This window comes from Lagenorhynchus albirostris, chromosome 12 (genome assembly GCF_949774975.1).
Source record: "Lagenorhynchus albirostris chromosome 12, mLagAlb1.1, whole genome shotgun sequence".
NCBI lineage: Eukaryota > Metazoa > Chordata > Mammalia > Artiodactyla > Delphinidae > Lagenorhynchus > Lagenorhynchus albirostris.
In genome coordinates this window covers 17,258,192-17,282,700 of record NC_083106.1, presented here as the reverse complement: position 1 = coordinate 17,282,700, position 24,509 = coordinate 17,258,192, and positions in this window count along the sequence as shown.

Sequence of the window (24,509 nt, the reverse complement as noted above, 5' to 3'; positions counted from 1 at the left end):
AAGGTTGTTTATTCAGCTATAACTTCTCTAGTTTTTTAATTTTTTTCTTTCTCTCTTCTTTTGGCCATTTCAACCATTTGACTATCAGAAGTCCTGTCAGGAAAAATAAATGGATATGAAATTTGAAGATAAAGGCTCTCAGGGACAGACTGAAAGGATCATGCAATGTTGAGGCTGAAAAGGACCTTAGAGTATCCAATAGATATCAGAGAAATTTAGCCCCATGTATTATTTACAGTATAATGAGAACCAAACATTAGGAAGGTGAATATCTTGTCCAAGTATCCAATATCATAATCTTCCTTCATTAAGCTAACCCAATAGATGTTGTAGGTAAATACACTCATTATTTGAAATGTAAATAATTACATGGGTAATGTCTAAAATTCCCCCAAAATGGGTCATAACATATCCCCCAGTTTATTTGTCCATCAGCATGTATGTTTTTGAGCACTCAGTTTTACGTACATTTTGTTCACTGACGTGCCAAGGAATGGCGTGTAATCATGATGAAAACTGGGCTTTATATTGCAATGAATTATCCTCATCTGCTAGAAAGAGTTAAAACTATATTTTTATCGTAGAAAAACCTGAAACTTTACAGGAAACTTCACAGATAAAACAGCTTAACACCAGCTTGTGACAGTGTCAAGGTGCCAAAGAGACATCTCAGAATAGGTCATAACATAGCTTTATACCAACATAACTTACACAGTAGTTGGAAAGTGCGATGTGGTCAATATTTTATTCTTTTTATTTTCACGGAATTATTTTTATTCAATACATAAAGTCATTGTTTTATCACCTTTTATGTTTTCCATTTTGATTTTATTTAATTCCATTTAGTAAGTGAAATAGTGTGTACTCCTGCAGTTTAAATTTGGAAAAGGCAGTCTGAAATTGATCCAAGTTCATTTTATCAGAATATCAGACTGAAAACAGCAATCTAATCATGAGATATTTGATACCATCTTTATTTCAGATATGTTTGCAATTTGGGGGTTAGCTAGGAGTCCATATATGGAGATGATTTTATGAAGTCTTAGAATTATTTAATGGAGCTCTTAAAGGTAAATTTTATAACTTTATGTAACACTGAGTAAACTGGTAGGGACTGACAAACATTGCACATGGAACGCTTTAATTCCATAATGCCAAATTTTTAAAATGACATTTAATTCCCCTTGTTTGAAATAAACAAAGAGTAAGTTAGAAGTGACTTTCTCTTGCTAAATTATAGGTCTTAATTTTGATTGCAGTTCACCTGAGAGCACTCAGCAGCAGTATTTACCTGCATTAATTTACACTATTCACACTTCGACTATAATGGATTAAAAATCTACATTTTTTATATAAAAACAGGTAATTCATGTATAAATATTTTATTGCTTGAGAATAATATTTCAAGGCAGTTGTGTATTTCATTTTGTTGCCTCGATAAACTCTAAAGCCTAATGCTTTTGTTTAATATAAAAATTAAGGTTTCATAATCACCATAGTGATTGCTTCCTATGGAAGAATGTATTACTTCACAGGTTTTAAATTGCTCAAGGGTACAAAGAAATATTAAAAAATAATTTCATAGATCATAACAAAGCCAATGTTTTATAATGCTTTTCACAAAATTTAAAATTAATTTGAGCAGCTAAGTCTGTTAACATCAAAGAGTAAATCTATTTAAATGAAAAATTATTTTCATATGTAAGTTTTTTATGAAACAATTTTATGAAGAATATTAATGAAAATATTTTCTTACATATTGAATCATTTACCTTATTTGATATGTTTTCTTGGAAAGCAAATATATTTTCCTGATTATGTCCCACTTAGGAGATATTAAAAAGTCATGTATAATATTTTTGTTTTACAACCAGTGATACAGCACTTGTACAGTTCTCTCTGAGAATTTCATTCTGGATGCCTCTGCACTAGTGAGATGTTTCTAGACATAGACACTCTCAATTAAATGGACAGCACAAGTGACAGAATACCTTTGCACCTCTACAGTTGAACTTATTTAATTTTGCAGCCAAATGCACCAGCTCCTCCAATTCCCATAAACCAATTTTTGTCCCTACCCAACTGCATTGTGGATGGACCGGGAATTTGTCTTTACCTATTCCTGAGCCTCCTTCTCTATTTTAACCCATCTTAAAAGCAGATTCAACTGCATTTGATGTTCAAAGTGCAGAGAACTTTTATAACCAAGTGAAATTAAAGATATCATTGGTTTTTTTATGTTTTTAGGTTTGAATTTCATTTTATTTTATTTTTTAAACAGTAGGTTCTTATTAGGCATCCATTTTATACACATCAGTGTATACATGTCAATCCCAGTCTCCCAATTCATCCCACCACCCCGCCGCTTTCCCCACTTGGTGTCCATACATTTGTTCTCTACATCTGTGTCTCAATTTCTGCCCTGCAAACCAGTTCATCTGTACCATTTTTCTAGGTTCCACCATATGTGTTAATATACGATATTTGTTTTTCTCTTTCTGAGATACTTCACTCTGTATGACAGTCTCTAGATCCATCCACGTCTCAACAAATGACCCAATTTCATTCCTTATTATGGCTGAGTAATATTCCATTGTATATATGTACCACATCTTCTTTATCCATTTGTCTGTCGATGGGCATTTACGTTGCTTCCATGACCTGGCTATTGTAAATAGTGCTGCAGTGAACATTGGGGTGCATGTGTCTTTTTGAATTATGGTTTTCTCTGGGTATATGCCCAGTAGTGGGATTGCTGGGTCATATGGTAATTCTATTTTTAGTTTTTAAAGGAACCTCCATACTGTTCTCCATAGTGGTTGTATCAATTTACATTCCCACCAATAGTGCAAGAGGGTTCCCTTTTCCCCACACCCTCTCTAGCATTTGTTGTTTGTAGATTTTCTGATGATGCCCATTCTAACTGGTGTGAGGTGATACCTCATTGTAGCTTTGATTTGCATTTCTCTAATAATTAGTGATGTTGAGCAGCTTTTCATGTGCTCTTGGCCATCTGTATGTCTTCTTTGGAGAAATGTCTATTTAGGTCTTCTGCCCACTTTTGTATTGGGTGGTTTTTTAATGTTGAGGTACATGAGTTGTTTATATATTTTGGAGATTAATCCTTTGTCTGTTTATTTATTTGCAAATATTTTCTCCCATTCTAAGGGTTGTCTTTTCATCTTGTTTATGGTTTCCTTTGCTGTGCAAAAGCTTTTAAGATTCATTAGGTCCCATTTGTTTATTTTTGTTTTAATTTCCATTACTCTAGGAGGTGGATCAATAAAGATCTTGCTGTGATTTATGTCAAAGAGTGTTCTTCCTATGTTTTCCTCTAAGAGTTTTATAGTGTCCAATCTTACATTTAGGTCTCTAATCCATTTTGAGGTTTTTTTTGTGTATGGTGTTAGGGAGTGTTCTAATTTCATTCTTTTACATGTAGCTGTCCTGTTTTCCCAGCACCGCAGATTGAAGAGATTGTCTTTTCTCCATTGTGTATCCTTGCCTCCTTTGTCATAAATTAGTTGACCATAGGTGCCTGGGTTTATCTCTGGGCTTTCCGTCTTGTTCCGTTGATCTATGTTTCTGTTTTTGTGCCAGTACCATATTGTCTTGATTACTGTAGCTTTGTAGTATAGTCTGAAGTCACGGAGTCTGATTCCTCCAGCTCCGTTTTTTTCCCTAAGACTGCTTTGGCTATTTGGGGTCTTTTGTGTCTCCATACAAATTTTAAGATTTTCTGTTCTAGTTCTGTAAAAAATGCCATTGGTAATTTGATAGGGATTGCATTGAATATGTAGATTGCTTTGGGTAGTATAGTCATTTTCACAATATTGATTCTTCCAATCCAAGAACGTGGTATATCTCTCCATCTGTTGATATCATCTTTAATTTCTTTCATCAGTGTCTTATAGTTTTCTGCATACAAGTCTTTTGTCTCCCTAGGTAGGTTTATTCCTAGGTATTTTATTCTTTTTGTTGCAAAGGTAAATGGGAGTGTTTCCTTAATTTCTTTTTCAGATTTTTCCTCATTAGTGTATAGGAATGCAAGAGATTTCTGTGCATTAATTTTGTATCCTGCAAGTTTTCCAAATTCATTGATTAGCTCTAGTAGTTTTCTGGTAGCATCTTTAGGATTCTCCATGTATACTATCATGTCATCTGCAAACCATGACCGTTTTACTTCTTCTTTTCCGATTTGGAATCCTTTTATTTCTTTTTCTTCTGTGATTGTCATGGCTAGGACTTCCAAAACTGTGTTGAATAACAGTGGTGAGAGTGGACATCCTTGTCTTGTTCCCGATCTTAGAGAAAATGCTTTCAGTTTTTCGCCATTGAGAATGATGTTTGCTGTGGGTTTGTTGTATATGGCCTTTATTATGTTGAGGTAGGTTCCCTCTATGCCCACTTCCTGGAGAGTTTTTATCATAAATTGGTGTTGAATTTTGTCAAAAGCTTTTCTGCCTCTATTGAGATGATCATATGGTTTTTATTCTTCAATTTGTAAATTTGGCATATCACATTGATTGATTTGCCTATATTGAAGAATCCTTGCATCCCTGGGATAAATCCCACTTGATCATGGTGTATGATCCTGTTAATGTGTTGTTGGATTCTGTTTGCTAGTATTTTTTTGAGGATTTTTGCATCTATATTCATCAGTGATATTGGTCGGTAATTTTCTTTTTTTGTAGTTTCTTTGTCTGGTTTTGGTATCAGGGTGATGGTGGCCTCATAGGATGGGTTTGGGAGTCTTCCTTTCTCTGCAGTTTTTTGGAAGAGTTTGAGAAGGATGAGTGTTAGCTCTTCTCTAAATGTTTGATAGAATTCACCTGTGAAGCCATCTGGTCTTGGACTTTTGTTTGTTGGAAGGTTTAATCACAGTTTCAATTTCATTACTTGTGATTGGTCTGTTCATATTTTCTATTTCTTCCTGGTTCAGTCTTGGACGGTTATATCTTTCTAAGAATTTGTCCATTTCTTCCAGGTTGTCCCTTTTATTAGCATAGAGTTGCTTGCAGTAGTCTCTTAGGATGCTTTGTATTTCTGTGGTGTCTGTTGTAACTTCTCCGTTTTCATTTTAATTTTATTGATTTGAGTCTTCTCCCTCTTTTTCTTGATGAGTCTGGCTAATGGTTTATCAGTTCTGTTTATCTTCTCAAAGGACCAGCTTTTAGTTTTATTGATCTTTGCTATTGTTTTCTTTGTTTCTATTTCATTTATTTCTGCTCTGATCTTTATGATTTCTTTCCTTCTGAGAACTTTGGGTTTTGTTTGTTCTTCTTTCTCTAGTTCCTTTAGGTGTAAGGTTAGATTGTTTATTTGTGTTGTTTCTTGTTTCTTGAGGTAGGCTTGTATAGCTCTAAACTTCCCTCTTAGAACTGCTTTTGCTGCATCCCGTAAGTTTTGGATCGTCGTGTTTTCATTGTCGTTTGTCTCTAGGTATTTTTTGATTTCCTCTTTGATTTCTTTAGTGATCTCTTGGTTTTTTAGTAACATATTGTTTAGCTGCCATGTGTTTGTGTTTTTTATGTTTTTTTTCCCTGTAATTCATTTCTAATCTCATAGCATTGTGGTTAGAAAAGATGCTGGATATGACTTCAAGTTTCTTAAATTTACTGAGGCTTGATTTGTGACCCAAGATGTGATCTATCCTGGAGAATGTTCCATGTGCACTGGAGAAGAAAGTGTAATCTGCTGTTTTTGGATGGAATGTCCTATAAATATCAATTAAATCTCTCTGGTCTCTTGTGTCATTTGAAGCTTCTGTTCCCTTATTAATTTTCATTTTGGATGATCTGTCCATTGGTGTAAGTGAGGTATTAAAGTCCCCCCTGTTATTGTGTTACTGTTGATTTCCTCTTTTATAGCTGTTAGCAGTTGCCTTATGTACTGAGGTGCTCCTGTGTTGAGTGCATATATATTTATAATTGTTATATATTCTTCTTGGATTGTTCCCTTGATCATTATATAGTGTCCTTCCTTGTCTCTTGTAACATTCTATATTTTAAAGTCTATTTTAGCTGATATGAGTATTGCTACTGCAGCTTTCTTTTGATTTCCATTTGCATGGAATATCTTTTTCCATCCCCTCACTCTCATTCTGAATGTGTCCCTAGGTCCGAAGTGGGTCTCTTGTAGAAAGCATATATATGGGTCTTGTTTTTGTATCCATTCAGCAATCCTGTGTCTTTTGGTTGAAGCATTTAATCCATTCATGTTTAAGGTAATTATCGATATGTATGTTCCTATGATCATTTTCTTAATTGTCTTGGGTTTGTTTCTGTAGGTCCTTTTCTTCTCTTGTGTTTCCCACTTAGAGAAGTTCCTTTAGCATTTGTTGTAGAGCTGGTTTGGTGGTGCTGAATTTTTTAACTTTTGCTTGTCTGTGAAGCTTTTGATTTCTCCATCGAATCTGAATGAGATCCTTGCCAGGTAGAGTAATTTTGGTTGTAGCTTCTTCACTTCCATCACTTTAAATATATCATGCCACTCCTTTCTGGCTTGTAGAGTTTCTGCTGAGAAATCAGCTGTTAACCTTATGGGAGTTCCCTTGTATGTTATTTATCATTTTTCCCTTGCTGCTTTCAATAATTTTTCTTTGTCTTTAATTTTTGCCAATTTGATTACTATGTGTCTCGGTGTGTTTCTCCTTGAGTTTACCTGCCTGGGACTCTCTGCGCTTCCTGGACTTGGGTGGCTATTTCCTTTCCCATGTTAGGGAAGTTTTTGACTATAATCTCTTCAAATATTTTCTCGGGTCCTTTCTCTCTGCATTCTCTTCTGGGACCCCTGTAATGCGAATATTGTTGCATTTAATGTTGTCCCAGAGGTCTCTTAGGGTGTCTTCATTTCTTTTCATTCTTTTTTCTTTATTCTGTTCCGCAGCTGTGAATTCTACCATTCTGTCTTCCAGGTCACTTATCCGTTCTTCTGCCTCAGTTATTCTGCTATTGATTCCTTCTAGTGTAGTTTTCATTTCAGTTATTGTATTGTTCATCTCTGTTTATTTGTTCTTTAATTCTTCTAAGTCTTTGTTAAACATTTCTTGCATCTTCTCGAACTTTGCCTCCATTCATTTTCCGAGGTTCTGGGTCATCTTCACCATCATTATTCTGAATTCTTTTTCTGGGAGGTTGCCTATCTCCACTTTATTTAGTTGTTTTTCTGGGGTTTTATCTTGTTCCTTTATCTGGTACATAGCCATCTGCTGTTTCATCTTGTCTATCTTTCTGTGAATGTGGTTTTTGTTCCACAGGCTTCAGGATTGTAGTTCTTGCTTCTGCTGTGTGCCCTCTGGTGGATGAGGCTATCTAAGAGACTGGTGCAAGTTTCCTGATGGGAGGGACTGGTGGTGGGTAGAGCTGGCTGTTGCTCTGGTGGGCAGAGCTCAGTAAAACTTTAATCTGCTTGAGTGCTGATGGGTGGGCCTGGATTCCCTCCCTGTTGGTTGTTTGGCCTGAGGCAACCCAACACTGGAGCCTACCTGGACTCTTTGGTGGGGCTAATGGTAGACTCTGGGAGGGCTCACGCTAAGGAGTACTTCCCAGAACTTCTGCTGCCAGTGTCCTTGTCCACCCGGTGAGCCACAGCCACCCCCCGCCTCTGCAGGAGACCCTCCAACACTAGCAGGTAGGTCTGGTTCAGTCTCCGTTGGGGTCACTGATCCTTCCCCTGGGTCCCGATGTGCACACTGCTTTGTGTTTGCCCTCCAGGAGTGGAGTGTTTGTTTCCCCTGGTTCTGTCGAAGTCCTGCAGTCAAATCCCAGTAGCCTTCAAAGTCTGATTTCTCTAGGAATTCCTCCTCCCATTGCCAGACCCCCAGGTTGGGAAGCCTGACGTGGGGCCCAGAGCCTTTACTCCAGTGGGTGGACTTTTGCGGTATAATTGTTATCCAGTCTGTGAGTCACCCACCCAGCAGTTATGGGATTTGATTTTACTGTGATTGCACCCTTCCTGCCGTCTCATTGTGGCTTCTCCTTTGTCTTTAGATGTGGGGTATCTTTTTTGGTGTGTTCCAGTGTCTTTCTGTCGATGATTGTCCAGCAGCTAGTTGTGATTCTGGTGTTCTCGCAAGAGGGAGTGAGAGCACGTCCTTCTACTCTGCCATCTTGGTTCCAATCCCAAAGATATCATTGTTATGTGTCATTTAATCAGTTATTGAGTGCCACCATCGAGCAGTTCACAGATAGTATTGTCCAGATACACATATTTTAATCAAAAAGAAAAATGTCTGCTTTCCTCCATCATAAAGAAGGAAGGAAAATTTCAAGTGAAAATCCATGTAGAGACACTTCACCTAAAACTGAAAGAACCACAGATTGTTGTTTTTGGTATTTGAGGTTTTACTGGTGATTTTAGTTAAGTTTTGTCCTTTTTCACAATTTAAAATTCATAAGTAAGATTCCGTTAAGAATTTTATCGAAAAGTTGAAACTTACCTGAATACCGGGATGAGATCTGCAGCTCAAACTCCTCTCCTCCTTTCTCCTTCCATCTGCTCCTCAGTAGATCAGAATCAGTCTTTGGCTATCCTCAAAATGGGAAACTATCCAATTCCTTTCCATACAGTCTACAACACAAGTTTTTTCTTTTTTTTTTGTTTTCTGTGATCCACGAGTGACTAGGGATGTCTGGGCCACTTGGCATGTTCCCAGTTAAAGGGAAATCTGACAGTCCTTAAGCTCCACGCTAGTATCTTTGTGAGTTGCCAAGGAAGACAAAGCAGACCTTTCCCTGGAGCTTAACTTGGAGAGATTTCTCCTGTCTGCACCCTTCAATGTACAGTTTGTGTCTTTTTGGAAGTGCTGAGGGAATAAGGCCAAGTTTTTCTTTGGTTCTTTCTGCTACAGTGCAAACTCATTCACAAAGCATGCCCTACTCTTTCTTAGTTTCCAAGGGCAGAGCCTAGTGGACTTGTTCCAAATCAGGGGTTGTATGATTGTGCTTTCAGGCATTGCCGCTTCTCTGCTACTATACCAGAGAACAGCAGATTTAATCTAATTGAATTCCACTGCAGTGACTTATTTATGTTTTGCTCAAGGAATATTCCCATTGCTTAAGGCTGGCATTTGAAGTGAACTATGAATAGTGTTGTATATAATGAATACTGTACAATGTGTAAGCAGTGAGTGTTCATTAATTGTTTCATAGATTTAAATACATTAAATAACTATCAAGAGCCCTAGATATTACGTTTTGATGACTTTTGTTGATCCAATAATATGTTGCTGGGACTTAACCCTGATGGGTGGCTGCCTCGTCATTGATAGAAATCTCAGAAACAACCCAGGTGATGTTCAAATTTGCAAGCTTTCCTCTAGCCTCAGGACAAAAACCAAAGTGTAATTACTAATGTACATGCAGGTAAAAACTATTCACATCCTCGTTAACTTAATTATTGAGAAGTTCAGTCCTAAACCATGTCCTCTAGGGGAAGAGTCCATAACATACTAGATAAATTAACCATTTAATTAGAAATTAGAGTGGCTGCAGTTATGACATATAAAGTTATAAAATCTATATGAAATGTAAAAAAGTTTATCTAAATCCAACTAGTAGATTGAATCATATGAAAATGCCAATATTCAAAATGTTTTTGGTCTGCAAGAATGGAAATACACATTCAACCTAAGAATCAGGATTTATACTCTCTAGTAGAATTTTAACTTATTGTGGTAACTGTTGTTTAAATCTTAAAGAGTAACGACTGTCACACTATGATTTCACCAACAGAGACTAAGCATATCCTTTATAGTTTCCTCTTGGGGAGAAAAAAGGCACTGGATCACTGTTGTCAATGCCAGGCTTTCTTCTAATTATGCCTTAGTCCCAAATTCCCAGATCTAAAGTGCTGGTCTAGCATTTTGGAATAATCTAAGAGAAAAGGCCTTCTGAATGTTACGTATTTTACAGATATCTCTCCTAATCAACTGTAGCATAAAAATGTGACCCTGATATTTAAAACTGAAGTAATTGCCTTTGTTGAAGGATCAGAATGAAGTGCCCTTAGTTATTAACTCATCGAATTCCTCCTCAATGCCTTAGGCAGAAGCAGCTCTGGTATTTGAACAGGTAGAACTCCTGTTTTTCTGTCAGAAGAACTGTAGTGATGTAGCAAAGCATTTTCAGGCCGTAAATCTGTAATTGAGCTATAATGCTTGAAAAGCAAAAACAGTTTTAAAATATACAGGGTAGCTTACATTCCATGTCTGTGATAAAGTATGCATGACAAAATAATATCAGGGTCATACTACAGCAATTTGGGATAAAGAAATATGTTCATAGAAAGAAGCTGTGGGTGTTCTTTTTTTAATAATACCAGAAATTGTCATTTTCTGGAAATAGTAGATATGTACACACATCTGGTCACGTGGCCTACCTCGTCTTTGCCTTGTGGCTCCAGCTGAATTCCCTGATAGAACTATACCTGCATTCCCACCAGCTGCCTCTTCTTAGTCTTCAGTATAATTCCATTTAGGGACTCTGTTAGGTATCAAAACAGAATAGAAATCTAGGCACATAGTTCAGGAGTCTTCACAACTGGGTGCTCTTCGATTGTGCATTGTCTGAACCACTCATCTGATGAATCCGTGATTCGTCATTATTACCTAGTCTTATCTTAGCATCCTTGAACAGCACCTGCCTGGAAGTGCCTGCAGTAGCTATAGTTGTCTGAACAGTGTGTTACTAGGACTGTAAGCAGAGAATTTTATAACTGGGATGAGCCACTTACAGTGAAAACAACTGCAGCTCAGAAGGTCACACCCAATCACACAGCCACTTCCTGGCATGATGAGAGCTCTTTCTGTTCAACCTTCATTCCTTGCCTCTTAGATGCATTCATCAAGGTTTAGATGCATTCATCAAGTTTGAACTCTATAGGGATACCTATACCAACACTATACCAACTACAGGCATAGGTTGGTGTACCTATACCAACTGTGCTCCAACTCCTTTGCCAACACTGTAAGAATTCATTAGAAAAGAATAAATGCAGGCAAATGAACTAAAAGAATGAATGTATTCTGACTCCCTATTAGAAAAGTTTCCTAAGAACAGGCAATATATATCAAGCTTCTTTAGTACCTTTTTAGGTACTATAAAGGAAGCAGTGTATATTCCTGAATTTGAGGCCCTCAAAGTATCTTAGCTGTTTTAATTTTTCAAAAAATCCTTGACAGTGGGTTTTTCGGCCTCTAACTCTGGTTAGGTAGAACAGCCAGAAATCACAAACTTGGTTGTAGTTCCTCAAAGGAGTTAGTTAATAATTCCACTCTAAAGAAACAACATCAAAGCAGGTTCAGAGTGATTAAAGTGCTTAAATCCTCTTGGGGGCTATTCAGTTGTAATTTGTTATTTCTTGGACTGTCAAAGACAGCTTTTGTGAATGGGAAATAATTGTTATTTACAGCCTTGTTTGCCTTTGATAGAGGCTTACATGCTGCCAAGGTTACCCAGGGTTTGGAAGGGAAGAAGATTCACTTTCCCTTTTTTTTCCCATCAGTGGTTTGTTAAATCTGAAATAAAGCAGACTTTTTTATTCTATTAATAAAAAGAGAAGAATGGAAGAGAGAAACTTGGACTGTGCCCATGTCAAGTGGAATGAAGTAATGATTATGCCATCAAGTTAATTTGTATAACATGGGCTGCCAATGTGAAAACAATGCCTGAAATAGAACTTTTAGCCTGAATAATTTTATATTTCTGTTGACAGTCTTTGTTCTGGATTAAATCTCAGATTAAAAAAAAAAACAAAAAAAAGTAGATATTCAACAAAGATTTTGAACAGAACTGAGAAAATCATTTCCATTCATATGGGTGGGGATACTGCGCCCAATTCACAAATGTGACCTATCTCTTAATTCTTCAGAGCTACAGTTCCTCTTGCCGTTGAACTTGGTTTCTTCCTCATATAACATGAAGATATTATATACATTCAAGGGTAGCTTTATTGGCATGTGCAGATCCCTGAGTTTCTGGTGCACAGAAGTGAAGCTGTTAGCACACAAGAAGTTGTCTCTCTGCCATATAAAAATTCAATTCAAAGCTCCAGATACAGCCTTAATTAAGAGGTTGTGGAGGAGACCTTCAAGATGGCGGAGGAGTAAGACGCGGAGATCACCTTCCTACCCACAAATACATCAGAAATACATCTACATGTGGAACAGCTCCTACAGAACACCTACTGAATGCTGGCATAAGACCTCAGACCTCCCAAAAGGCAAGAAACTCCCCACGTACCTGAGTAGGGCAAAAGAAAAAAGATTAAACAGAGACAAAAGGATAGGGACAGGACCTGCACCAGTGGGAGGTAGCTGTGAAGGAGGAAAGGTTTCCACACACTAGGAAGCCCCTTCGCGGGCGGAGACTGTGGGTGGCGGAGGGGGAAGCTTCGGAGCCGCGGAGGAGAGCACAGCAAGAGGGGGTGCAGAGAGTAAAGTGGGGAGATTCCCGCACAGAGGATCAGGACCGACCGGCACTCACCAGCCCCAGAGGCTTGTCTGCTCACCCGCCGGGGCGGGCGGGGTTGCGAGCTGAGGCTTGGGCTTCGGTTGGAGCGCAGGGAGAGGACTGGGGTTGGCGGCATGAACACAGCCTGCAGGGGGTTGGTGCACCATGGCTAGCCGGGAGGGAGTCCGGGAAAAAGTCTGGAGCTGCCGAAGAGACAAGAGACTTTTTCTTCCCTCTTTGTTTCCTGGTGCGCGCGGAGAGGGGATTAAGAGCGCCGCTTAAAGGAGCTCCAGAGATAGGCGTGAGCCGCGGCTATCAGGGCGGACCCCAGAGACGGGCATGAGACACTAAGGCTGCTGCTGCCGCCACCAAGAAGCCTGTGTGCAAGCACAGGTCACTCTCCACACCTCCCCTCCCTGAGCCTGTGCAGCCCGCCACTGCCAGGGTCCCGGGATCCAGGGACAACTTCCCCAGGAGAACGCACGGCGCGCCTCAGGTTGGTGCAACGTCACACCGGCCTCTGCCGCCGCAGGCTCGCCCCGCATCCGTACCCTTCCTCCCCCTGGCCTGAGTGAGCCAGAGCCCCCGAATCAGCAGCTCCTTTAACCCCATCCTGTCTGAGCGAAGAACAGATGCCCTCAGGGGACCTACACGCAGAGGCGGGGCCAAATCCAAAGCTGATACCCGGGAGCTGTGCGAACAAAGAAGAGAAAGGGAAATCTCTCCCAGCAGCCTCAGGAACAGCGGATTAAATCTCCACAATCAACTTGATGTACCTGCATCTGTGGAATACCTGAATAGACAACGAATCATCCTAAATTGAGGAGGTGGACTTTGGGAGCAACTGTAGACTTGGGGTTTGCTTTCTGCATCTAATTTGTTCCTGGCTTTATGTTTATCTTCCTTTAGTATTTAGAGTATATTATCATTCGTAGATTTGTTTATTGATTTGCTTGCTCTCTTCCTCCTTTTTTTAATATATAGATATATATTTTTTTTTCTTTTTCTCTTTTTGTGAGTGTGTATGTGTATGCTTCTTTGTGTGATTTTGTCTATATAGCTTTGCTTTTACCATTTGTCCTAGGGTTCTGTCTGTCCATTTTGTTTTGTTTTGGTTTGGTATTTTAGTAGACTTTTTAGCACTTGTTATCATTGGTGGATTTGTTTTTTGGTTTTGTTGCTCTCTTCTTTCTTTCCTTTTTTTAAATTACTTTTTAATTTTTTTATTTTTAATATTTTTTATTTTAATAACTTTACTTTTTTCCTTCTTCCTTCCTTCCTTCCTTCCTTCCTTCCTTCCTTTCCTTTCCTTTCCTTTTTTTCTCCCTTTTCTTCTGAGCCATGTGGCTGACAGGGTCTTCGTGCTCTGGCCAGTTGTCAGGCCTGTGCCTCTGAGGTGGGAGAGCCGAGTTCAGGACATTGGTCCACCAGAGACCTCCTGGCTCCATGTAATATCAAGCAGTGAAAGCTCTCAAAGAGACCTCCATCTCAATGCTAAGACCCAGCTCTACTCAATGACCAGCAAGCTACAGTGCTGGACACCCTATGCCAAACAATTGGCAAGACAGGAACACAACCCCACCCATTAGCAGAGAGGCTGCCTAAAATCATAATAAGGTCACAGTCACCCTAAAACACACCACTGGACGTGGTCCTGCCCACCACAAGGACAAGATCCACCCTCATCCACCAGAACACAGGCACCAGTCCCCTCCACCAGGAAGCCTACACAACCCACTGAACCAACATTAGCCACTGGGGGCAGACACCAAAAACAACAGAAACTATGAACCTGCAGGCTGCAAAAAGGAGACCCCAAACACAGTAAGTTAAGCAAAGTGAGAAGACAGAGAAGCACACAGCAGTTGCAGGAACAAGGTAAAAACCCACCAGACCAAACAAATGAAGAGGAAATAGGTACTCTACCTGAAAAAGAAATCAGAATAATAAGAGTAAAGATGATCCAAAATCTTGGAAATAGAATGGAGACAATACAACATTTAACAAAGACCTAAAAGAACTAACGAGCAAACAAACAATGATGAACAGCACAATAAATGAAATTAAAAATTCTCTAGAAGGAATCAGTAGCAGAATAACTGAGGCAGAAGAACGGATAAGTGACCTGGAATATAAAATAGGGAAATAACTACTGCAGAGCAGAATAAAGAAAAAAGAATGAAAATAATTGAGGACAGTCTTAGAGACCTCTGGGACAATATTAAATGCACGAACATTCGAATTATAGGGGTCCCAGAAGAAGAAGAGAAAAAGAAAGGGATTGAGAAAATATTTGAAGAGATTATAGTTGAAAACTTTCCTAATATGGGAAAGGAAATAGTCAAGTCCAGGAAGCACAGGGAGTCCCATACAGGATAAATCCAAGGAGAAACATGCCAAGACACATATTAATCAAACTATCAAAAATTAAATACAAAGAAAAAATATTAAAAGCAGCAAGGGAAAAACAACGAATAACATACAAGAGAATCCCCATAAGGTTAACAGCTGATCTTCCCCCAGGAACCCTGCAAGCCAGAAGGGAGTGGCAGGACATATTTAAAGTGATGAAAGTGAAATACCTACAAACAACATTACTCTGCCCAGCAAGTATCTCATCCAGATTTGATGGAGAAATTAAAACCTTTACAGACAAGCAAAAGCTAAGAGAATTCAGCACCACCAAACCAGCTTTACAACAAATGCTAAAGGAACTTCTCTAGGCAGGAAACACAAGAGAAGGAAAAGACCTACAATAACAAACCCGAAACAATGTAAAAATGGTAATAGGAACATACATATTGATAACTACTTTAAATGTAAATGGATTAAATACTCCAACCAAAAGACATAGACTGGCTGAATGGGTACAAAAACAAGATCCGTCTATGCGCTGTCCACAAGAGACCCACTTCAGACCTAAGGACACATACAGACTGAAAATGAGGGGAGGAAAAAAGATATTCCATGCAAATGGAAATCAAAAGAAAGCTGGAGTAGCAATTCTCATATCAGACAAAATAGACTTTAAATAAAGACTATTATAAGAGACGAGGACACTACATAATGATCAAGGGATCCATCCAAGAAGAAGATAAAACAGTTGTAAATATTTATGCACCCAACATAGGAGCACCTCAATACATAAGGCACATGCTAACAGCCATAAAAGGGGAAATCAACAGTAACACAATCATAGTAGGGGACTTAACACCCCACTTTCACCAGCGGACAGATCATCCAAATGAAAATAAATAAGGAAACACAAGCTTTAAATGATACATTAAACAAGATGGACTTAATTGATATTTATAGGACTTTCCATCCAAAAACAACAGAATACACTTTCTTCTCAAGTGCTCCTGGAACATTCTCCAGGATAGATCATATCTTGGGTCGCAAATCAAACCTTAGTAAATTTAAGAAAATTGAAATCATATCAAGTATCTTTTCCGACCACAATGCTTTGAGACTAGATATCAATTACAGGGAAAAAAATCTGTTAAAAATACAAACACATGGAGGCTAAACAATATGCTACTTAATAACGAAGAGATCACTGAAGAAATCAAAGAGGAAATCAAAAACTACTGAGCAACAAGTGACAATGAAAACACGACGACCCGAAACCTATGGGATGCAGCAAAAGCAGTTCTAAAAGGGAAGTTTGTAGCAATACAATCCTACCTCAAGAAACAAGAAACATCTCAAATAAACAACCTAACCTTACACCTAAAGCAATTAGAGAAAGAAGAACAAAAAAACCCCAAAGTTAGCAGAAGGAAAGAAATCATAAGAATCAGATCAGAAATAAATGAAAAAGAAATGAAGGAAAGGGTAGCAAAGATCAATAAAACTAAAAGCTGGTTCTTTGAGAAGATAAACAAAATTGATAAACCATTAGCCAGCCTCATTTAGAAAGAAAGGGAGAAGACTCAAATCAATAGAATTAGAAATGAAAAAGGAGAAGTAACAAGTGACACTGCAGAAATGCAAAGGATTATGAGAGATTGCTACAAGCAAGTATATGCCAATAAAATGGACAACCTGGAAGAAATGGACACATTCTTAGAAAAGCACAACCTTCTGAGACTGAACCAGGAAGAAATAGAAAATATAAACAGACCATTCACAAGCACTATAATTGAGACTGTGATTAAAAATCTTCCAACAACCAAAAGCTCAGGACCAAATGGCTTCACAGGCAAATTCTTTCAAACATTCATTCTTCACAGGCAAATTCTATCTATGAAGAGCTAACACCTCTCCTTCTCAAACTCTTCCCAAATATAGCAGAGGGAGGAACACTCCGAAACTCATTCTACGAGGCCACCATCACCCTGATACCAAAACCAGACAAGGATGTCACAAAGAAAGAAAACTACAGGCCAGTATCACTGATGAACAGAGATGCAAAAATCCTCAACAAAATACTAGCAAACAGAATCCAAGAGCACGTTAAAAGGATCATACACCATGATCAAGTGGGGTTTATCCCAGGAATGCAAGGATTCTTCAATATACGCAAATCAATCAATGTGATACACCATATTAACAAATTGAAGGAGAAAAACCAGGTGATCATCTCAATAGATGCAGAAAAAGCTTTTGACAAAATTCAACACCGATTTATGATAAAAACCCTCCAGAAAGTAGGCATAGAGGGAACTTACCTCAACATAATAAAGGCCATATATGAAAAACCCACAGACAACATCGTTCTCAATGTTGAAAAACTGAAACCATTTCCACTAAGATCAGGAACAAGACAAGGTTGTCCACTCTCACCACTAGTATTCAACGTAGTTTTGGAAGTTTTAGCCACAGCAATCAGAGAAGGAAAAGAAGTGAAAGGAATCCAAATCGGAAAAGAAGTAAAGCTGTCACTGTTTGCAGATGACATGATCCTATACATAGAGAATCCTAAAGATGCTACCATAGAACTACTAGAGCTAATCAACGAATTTGGTAAAGTAGCAGGATACAAAATTAATGCACATCTTCTTTACCAATTCGTCTGTCGATGTGGCACATACATACAATGGAATATCACTCAGCCATAAAAAGAAACGAAATTGAGTTATTTGTATTGAGGTGGATGGACCTAGAGTCTATCCTACAGAGTGAAGTAAGTCAGAAAGAGAAAAACAAATACCATATGCTAACACATATGTATGGAATCTTTAAAAAAAAAAAAGTGGTTCTGAAGAACCTAGGGGCAGGACCGGAGTAAAGATGCAGACATAGACTGCAGTCTCTTTGTGAGAGAGTGGCATGGACATATATACACTACCAACTGTAAAATAGATAGCTAGTGGGAAGCAGCCGCATAGCACAGGGAGATCAGCTCGGTGCTTTGTGACCACCTAGAGGGGTGTGATAGGGAGGGTGGGAGGGGGACACAAGGGGGAGGCGATATGGGGATATATGTATATGTTTAGCTGATTCACTTTGTTATAAAGCAGAAACTAACAAACCATTATAAAGCAATTATACTCCAATAAAGATGTTAAAAAAAAAAGTTTTGGAAACAAACGCATGTGTATTAGGCCTTACAACTTCCTAGACTCTGGCTCTGCTGAACCATCAGAGGGAGTGAATTCTGCAGGCAGTGGGCTTCTTCTGTGAAAAGTACTTGGCTGCCAGCAACACACATTGTTGTGTGTTGTGAATGGGTCTGTTTATATTTTCAACACACATTCTTGAAAAACCTGGAAGGGACCACATGTTTTCCTATACATTAGCTGCTGAACAACTACTGCCTCATGTACCAAGACCCCATTCTGGAATATCACCTGAAATATGCTCCCGGTATGAAGTCCATGAGAAAGAGGAGAAGCTCGTAAGTCTCCATTCCGGGGTCTCGTATTGGAAGGTCAAGCAGACAGTGGTGTTTGTTCACTGCCATGTCTGAAAGGTATTCAGATTTCTAGTCGTCTTTTTCTTCCCCTTAGTATATGCAAGTCTAACCGATTACCATAACATACATTTTCACACTGTCATCTGAAAATCTGAGTAAAAAGTTTGCTGTCCAACCAATATTTTCTCCTGCTACTGTGGAGATGTCCTTTGTTGATTCTCTCTCCTGGGCCTGGCCCCTAGTTTGTGTTCATTAAATAAAGTTGAGTGAAAAAACACACTCTCATGAAGCGGGTGTTCCTTGTAACTAATGAGGAAACCACAGCTTAAACTGGTTAAGTAACAGACCCAAGGTCATGCAGCTCTGAAGTGGCATAGATCAGATTTTTTAACCCAGGCAATGTGATTCCACAGCCCATCTTATTAAGCAGTACAGGCTATATTCCTTACAAAAGCCCTTGATTTTCTCCAAATCAAACCAATTGAGTTCCTTTTATCCAAGGGTGAATCTAGATTCACCTGAGGCTTATACAGTTTGGGAGATCCTCTTTGAGAAAAAAAATACAAAACTCAGAATACAGAGTTAACAACAGGACCTTGGAAGAGGCCCATGCAAGCGGCCCATCCTTGTATGGGCCCTGAAGTTTAAACTGGATTCGTTTCAGGTAAACCCACCTCTTCTCTTTTCACACGGCTTTTGGTCCCCAACTTTGGGGCAGCACTTCCTTAGAAACAAGCATCCTGAGGCAGTGCGATAACCCGGTGGTCCATTTAAACACACATTTTGACCTAAGTTTTGGTGCATCTTCTTGTAGCAATTTACCCCAAATTTCTGTGTGGCAAGAATGGTTGCAAGAGAGATTTTCCTCCAAGAACCCAGAAAAATTCCTGTTGTGAGGCATTTGGAATACAAGGACATGTTTATTAACCTCAAGTGTCTTACAATCTGTAGGGCAGAGAGATGTGTTAACAGTCAAAATCCAGTGAGATAAATGCTATGCGTATATAAAATGCCAAAGAAGTCCCATCTGTCTTTAGAGATTGGACTGTTATTCTGCCACCTTCACGGAGCCTTCCCCTGTTTCTCCAGCCCTCACTGATCTCTGAAGTGATGAGACACTTTAGATATATAGTGAGTAACATATACCAAGTGGTATGGCTGGGCCTGGTCTTCCCCACTAGACTGTAAGCTCCTTGAAGGCAGGTGGTTTGCCTTTTGCCATCGGCTCTGAGGGGTAGGTGCTGAATAACTAACTGTGTGACTGAGTGATGGATGGATGGACATTAATGGGGCCTAGCAATCTTTCTGGACAATGTAATCTAAAAGCCAGGCAACAGAAGGTATCCCTGAGCATGAAAGCTGAGGTCAACCTTTTTGTTTGTTTGTTTATTTGTTTATTGTGTTCTCAAGAGTTAAGGTCATTTGTATTTTATCTCAGAAGGGGATTCATAAAATTAATTTATTCTAGATGTTTTTTAGTTAAGCTGAAATTCACATTATATAAAATTAAACACTTTAAAGTGAACAATTTTAAAATTTAATACCACCTTTATCTCATTCCAAAACGTTTTCATCGCCCCAAACAGAAACCCACACGCATTAAGCAGTTACTGCCTATTTCCCTACCTCCACCTCCCAGGCCCTGGCAACCACCTATCTGCCTTCTGTCTCTATGAGTTTACCTATTCTGGATATTTCATATAAATTGAATCAAAGAATATGTGACATTTTGTGTCTGGTTTCTTTCACTTAGCATAGTGTTTTCAAGGTCCATCCACGTTATAGCGTATATCAGTACCTCATTCCTTCTGTGGCTGAGTAATATTCCATTGTATGTATATATCACAATTTATTTATCTGTTCATCCACTGTTGAACATTTATGTTATTTATATCTTTTCGCTATTATGAATAATGCTGCTATGAACATGCACGTCCATGTATTTGTTCAAGTCCCTGTTTTTAATTGTTTTGTAAATATATCTAGGGGTAGAATTGCTGGATCTTATAGTAATTCTGTGTTTAACTTTTTTGAGGAAATACCAAATTGTCTTCCACAGTGGTTGCACCAGTTTACATTCCCACCAGCAATGTATGAGTGTTTCAGTTTCTCCCATCTTCACCAACGCTTATTCTATTTTTTTAAATTATAGTCATTCTAGTGGAACTGGGGTAGATGTTTATGTCCAAATGATTATTCCCATTGTTTTAAATGTGTTCAATAGTCCTGAGGGTCAATTCACATTCACTTCCAATTTTCAATTTGGGTCTCAGAATATGAGTTATCTGGTTGTTTTAAGACACTTGCTAAGAATCATTCAAACCACAACAGAATCGATAAACAACAAGGTTCTAATGTGTAGCTCAGGGAACTATACTCCTGTGATAAACCATAATGGAAAAGAATATTAAAAAAAGAATGTATATATGTGTATAACTGAATCACTTTGCTGTACAGCAGAGATTGGCACAATGTTGTAAATCAACTATACTTCAACTAAAAATAAAATAACAGCGGCTTCCCTGGTGGCGCAGTGGTTGAGAATCTGCCTGCCGATGCAGGGGACACGGGTTCGAGCCCTGGTCTGGGAAGACCCCACATGCCGCGGAGCAACTGGGCCCATAAGCCACAACTACTGAGTCTGCGCATCTGGAGCCTGTGCTCCGCAACAAGAGAGGCCGCGATAGTGAGAGGCCCGTGCACCGTGATGAAGAGAGGCCCCGCTTGCCACAACTGGAGAAAGCCCTCGCACAGAAACGAAGACCCAACACAGCCAAAAAATAAATAAATAAATAATTTAAAAAATAAAATGACATAAAAACAGTATCATATGTAAACCAAGTATGTCAAGGGTGATTTGTCAGGAGATAAAGGTGAAGAAGGATGTTCAGCCAGTTTCCCTGAAAAAAAAAATTTTAATGAAATTTTAAAACTTTATACAACAAAAATGAAGCCTTATAGTCAAATTTTATTTTAGATATTTAATTTAGTCTTTATTTTTAACTTACCTGAGAAGTGGGTTTCTGGAGATGAGTAAAAAAATAAACACAGCCACATCTTGGTTATCTGAAGTGTATTTTATCATCAACAAATATTGCTTCAAAGTAACTGACTAATGTTCTTAGTCAAATGTTTGGGTGCCTTACACCCCTTGGCTTACTCCTATTTTTACACATAGAACATAACATTTGAAGACCAATCATTTCCAGTTGCATCCTTTTTTCCAATCTTTTTTTGAAGAGTTACAAACCAAGAGTTAATCTGAGAGCTGGACTATTAGAAAATCTGAATGACGATGAGGTTGTTCACTGTGGACATCTTTCTTGAATTTAAAATCACAGACTCAGGACTTCCCTGGTGGTGCAGTGCTTAAGAATTCGCCCACCAATGCAGGGGACATGGGTTCGAGCCCTAGTCTGGGAAGATCCCACATGCCGCAGAGCGACTAAGCCTGTGCGTCATAACTACTGAGCCTACAAGCCACAAATACTGAGCCTGTGAGCTACAACTACTGAGCCCATGCACCACAATTACTGAAGCCTGCACACCCTAGAGCCCATGCTCTGCAACAAGAGAAGCTACCGCAATGAGAAGCCTGTGCACTGCACGAAGACCCAACGCAGCCAAAACTAAATAAATAAATTAATTAAAAAATAAAAATGAAATCACAGACTCCTACAACCTTAGAGTTGTAAGAAAGCCTTGGTGTCAATGGTTTAAAACAGATATATTAATAGAACCTTCTCCCACCCCTTTTTATCCAAAGAAATACTGAGCAGAGCCCTTACGTTAAACAAAGAAAAAACCAAAAACCAAAACAATTCAACAGCAAACAGAAGCAGAACTGCTGTTGTTGGTCAGGTCTGGAGCCTGGCGCTCTGATGCTACTGAATGGCCCCATCATCCTAATTCTTTTTTTTTTTTTGCAGTACGCGGGCCTCTCACTGTTGTGGCCTCTCCCGTTGCGGAGCACAGGCTCCGGACGCACAGGCTCAGCAGCCATGGCTCACGGGCCCAGCCGCTCCGCGGCATGTGGGATCCTCCCGGACCGGCGCACGAACCCGTGTCCCCTGCATCGGCAGGCGGACTCCCAACCACTGTGCCACCAGGGAAGCCCCCCATCATCCTAATTCTACACTGCCCTCCACCCCAGCCACTTCTGGACCCTCCTCAGATGCTGCAGAGCACAATTTGGAAACTCCTCATCTAGTTAATTCCCCTCTCTCCCCCATGGAAGAATCCAGCTGCTGCTTGAACTTTTAAGCAACCAGGAGCCAACTCCCTCACAAGGCATCTATTCCGTTTGTGAATACATCAGAATATTGGAAAGGAAATGGGTACATTGACACAGATGTTGTCCCTATAACTTCAGTCTGTTAGCTACTGTCTTAGTCTTTGGAACTCTGAAAGTCTCTTTTCCACATCAGAGCATCAGGTTTGTAAAGTTAGTTGTAATGTCTTCTTTTTCTAGTCTAAGTATCCCACTTATTTCCACCTCTCCAGAAATGAGGTAGTTTCCAGGCCATTGCTGCCCTCATCATTCGTGCCTGGAATTGCTCCAGCTCGTCCTGGATGTACTATTCCAGGTATGGATTGGTCAGTAGTAGATACAGTGGTGAATACTACTTTCCCCAATGCTCTCAAGCCTGGACCTCCACCAGTGAAACCTAAGACGGCACTTTTTTGTCGGTGCAAGTTCACTATTGACACAAATTAAACTTGCCTTCCACAGAAAACAGATCTTCTCCATATGAACTGATGATTTTCCAGTTTGTTTAAACCTCTAACAGGTTTTGTGTTGCAGTGAATTTATAGAATATTTAGAGAATAGTTACTTAAACACATAATATTTTAGGATTTAAATATTTTTTCTGGTTATTGACTATGGAAGATTATACACAGTTTGGCCATCCTGTAGGACTAAAAGAAATTGAGGTATAATGTAAGAAACCTGAGCCCCAAGACCCTGAATGATGAGTAAATATTTGCCAAGCCAATAATGGCAGTGTGACCATCAGTCCCATTTGTCTGGAATGGTTGCAGTTTATGCAAGCTGCCCTAGCAACATAGTCAGTGAACTTTTTTTCCAGAAAAAAATAAGTGTCTAGGTTTGGACAACAATTTAAATGATTGCCTTAAGTGAGGACTCTTTTTGCTGAATTACTCTATTTCTTATGCTAACTCTGTTCTCCTTTGTATCTACTTGTGATAGTGATGAAGAGCAGTCAGAGAACTGGGATTATATTTTCTTCATAGATTCTGGCATCAGAAAACAGTCCCAATCCAGGGCAGTTTGTCTTGAATGACATCCACTGCTGACACGTCTAACTAAGAAGACCCTCTATATAGAGCTCTCAATAGACAAAACATTTATAACCAATTAGATTATGGAAGGATTTTTAACAATACTTTTATGGTCCTAGAAGATGTTTGGAGTCAAGGTAAAGTCAAGTCTAAGTCAAGGTTTAAGAAGCCAGACCTGGATAACTCGAGTTCTTTCCTTCTGTGAAAATGAAAAAGTTGAATGCTCTGGAAATGGTGAGAAATTAGTTTAAAAGTAGGAAAATAGAATTCTGCCATCTTTTCTCACCTCTCTCCTATAAGCCAAAAAATATATAGAGTATTTTAGGAGGTGTTTTGAAGGATATTTTTAGGATTCATAAAAGATTACCCTGTGCATGTATGGGAGATGAGATGAAATTGTATTCTTGGTCATTCATACGTGCTTATTTAGTGATACACACTTTGCTAACTGCTAGAACCTAGTTACTAGATGCTGTAAAAATATTTTGGTACATAATGTACAATGGTGATCTAATCAAGTAGTTTGAAAAGATAGTGACAATAATAAATGTAAACTATTAATATTATTGTTTGGGGCATCTGTTAAGTTGTATGAGGCCTGAGTTCCTTCATGAGAACATGTGAGCTCTCATCAATCACCTGTCATTCCCAAAGGCAACAGATCGTAATGGCTATTTTTCCTTTAGGACAATGCCGAGCTTAATGAATTTAAGTCCTGCTAGTGGCAGTAAAAGTAAGTACTTTCAGGGCAGAGATAGAGAGGGTCTTTTTCTTTTTGGTAGGAGCATTAAAAATAGTCACCAAACAATTGACTTTGATATGTCAGTTGCCAAAGCATTTAAGATTTTCTGTAATCACTTTTTAAATTCCTCACGGTAAAAAGAGCTTACCTA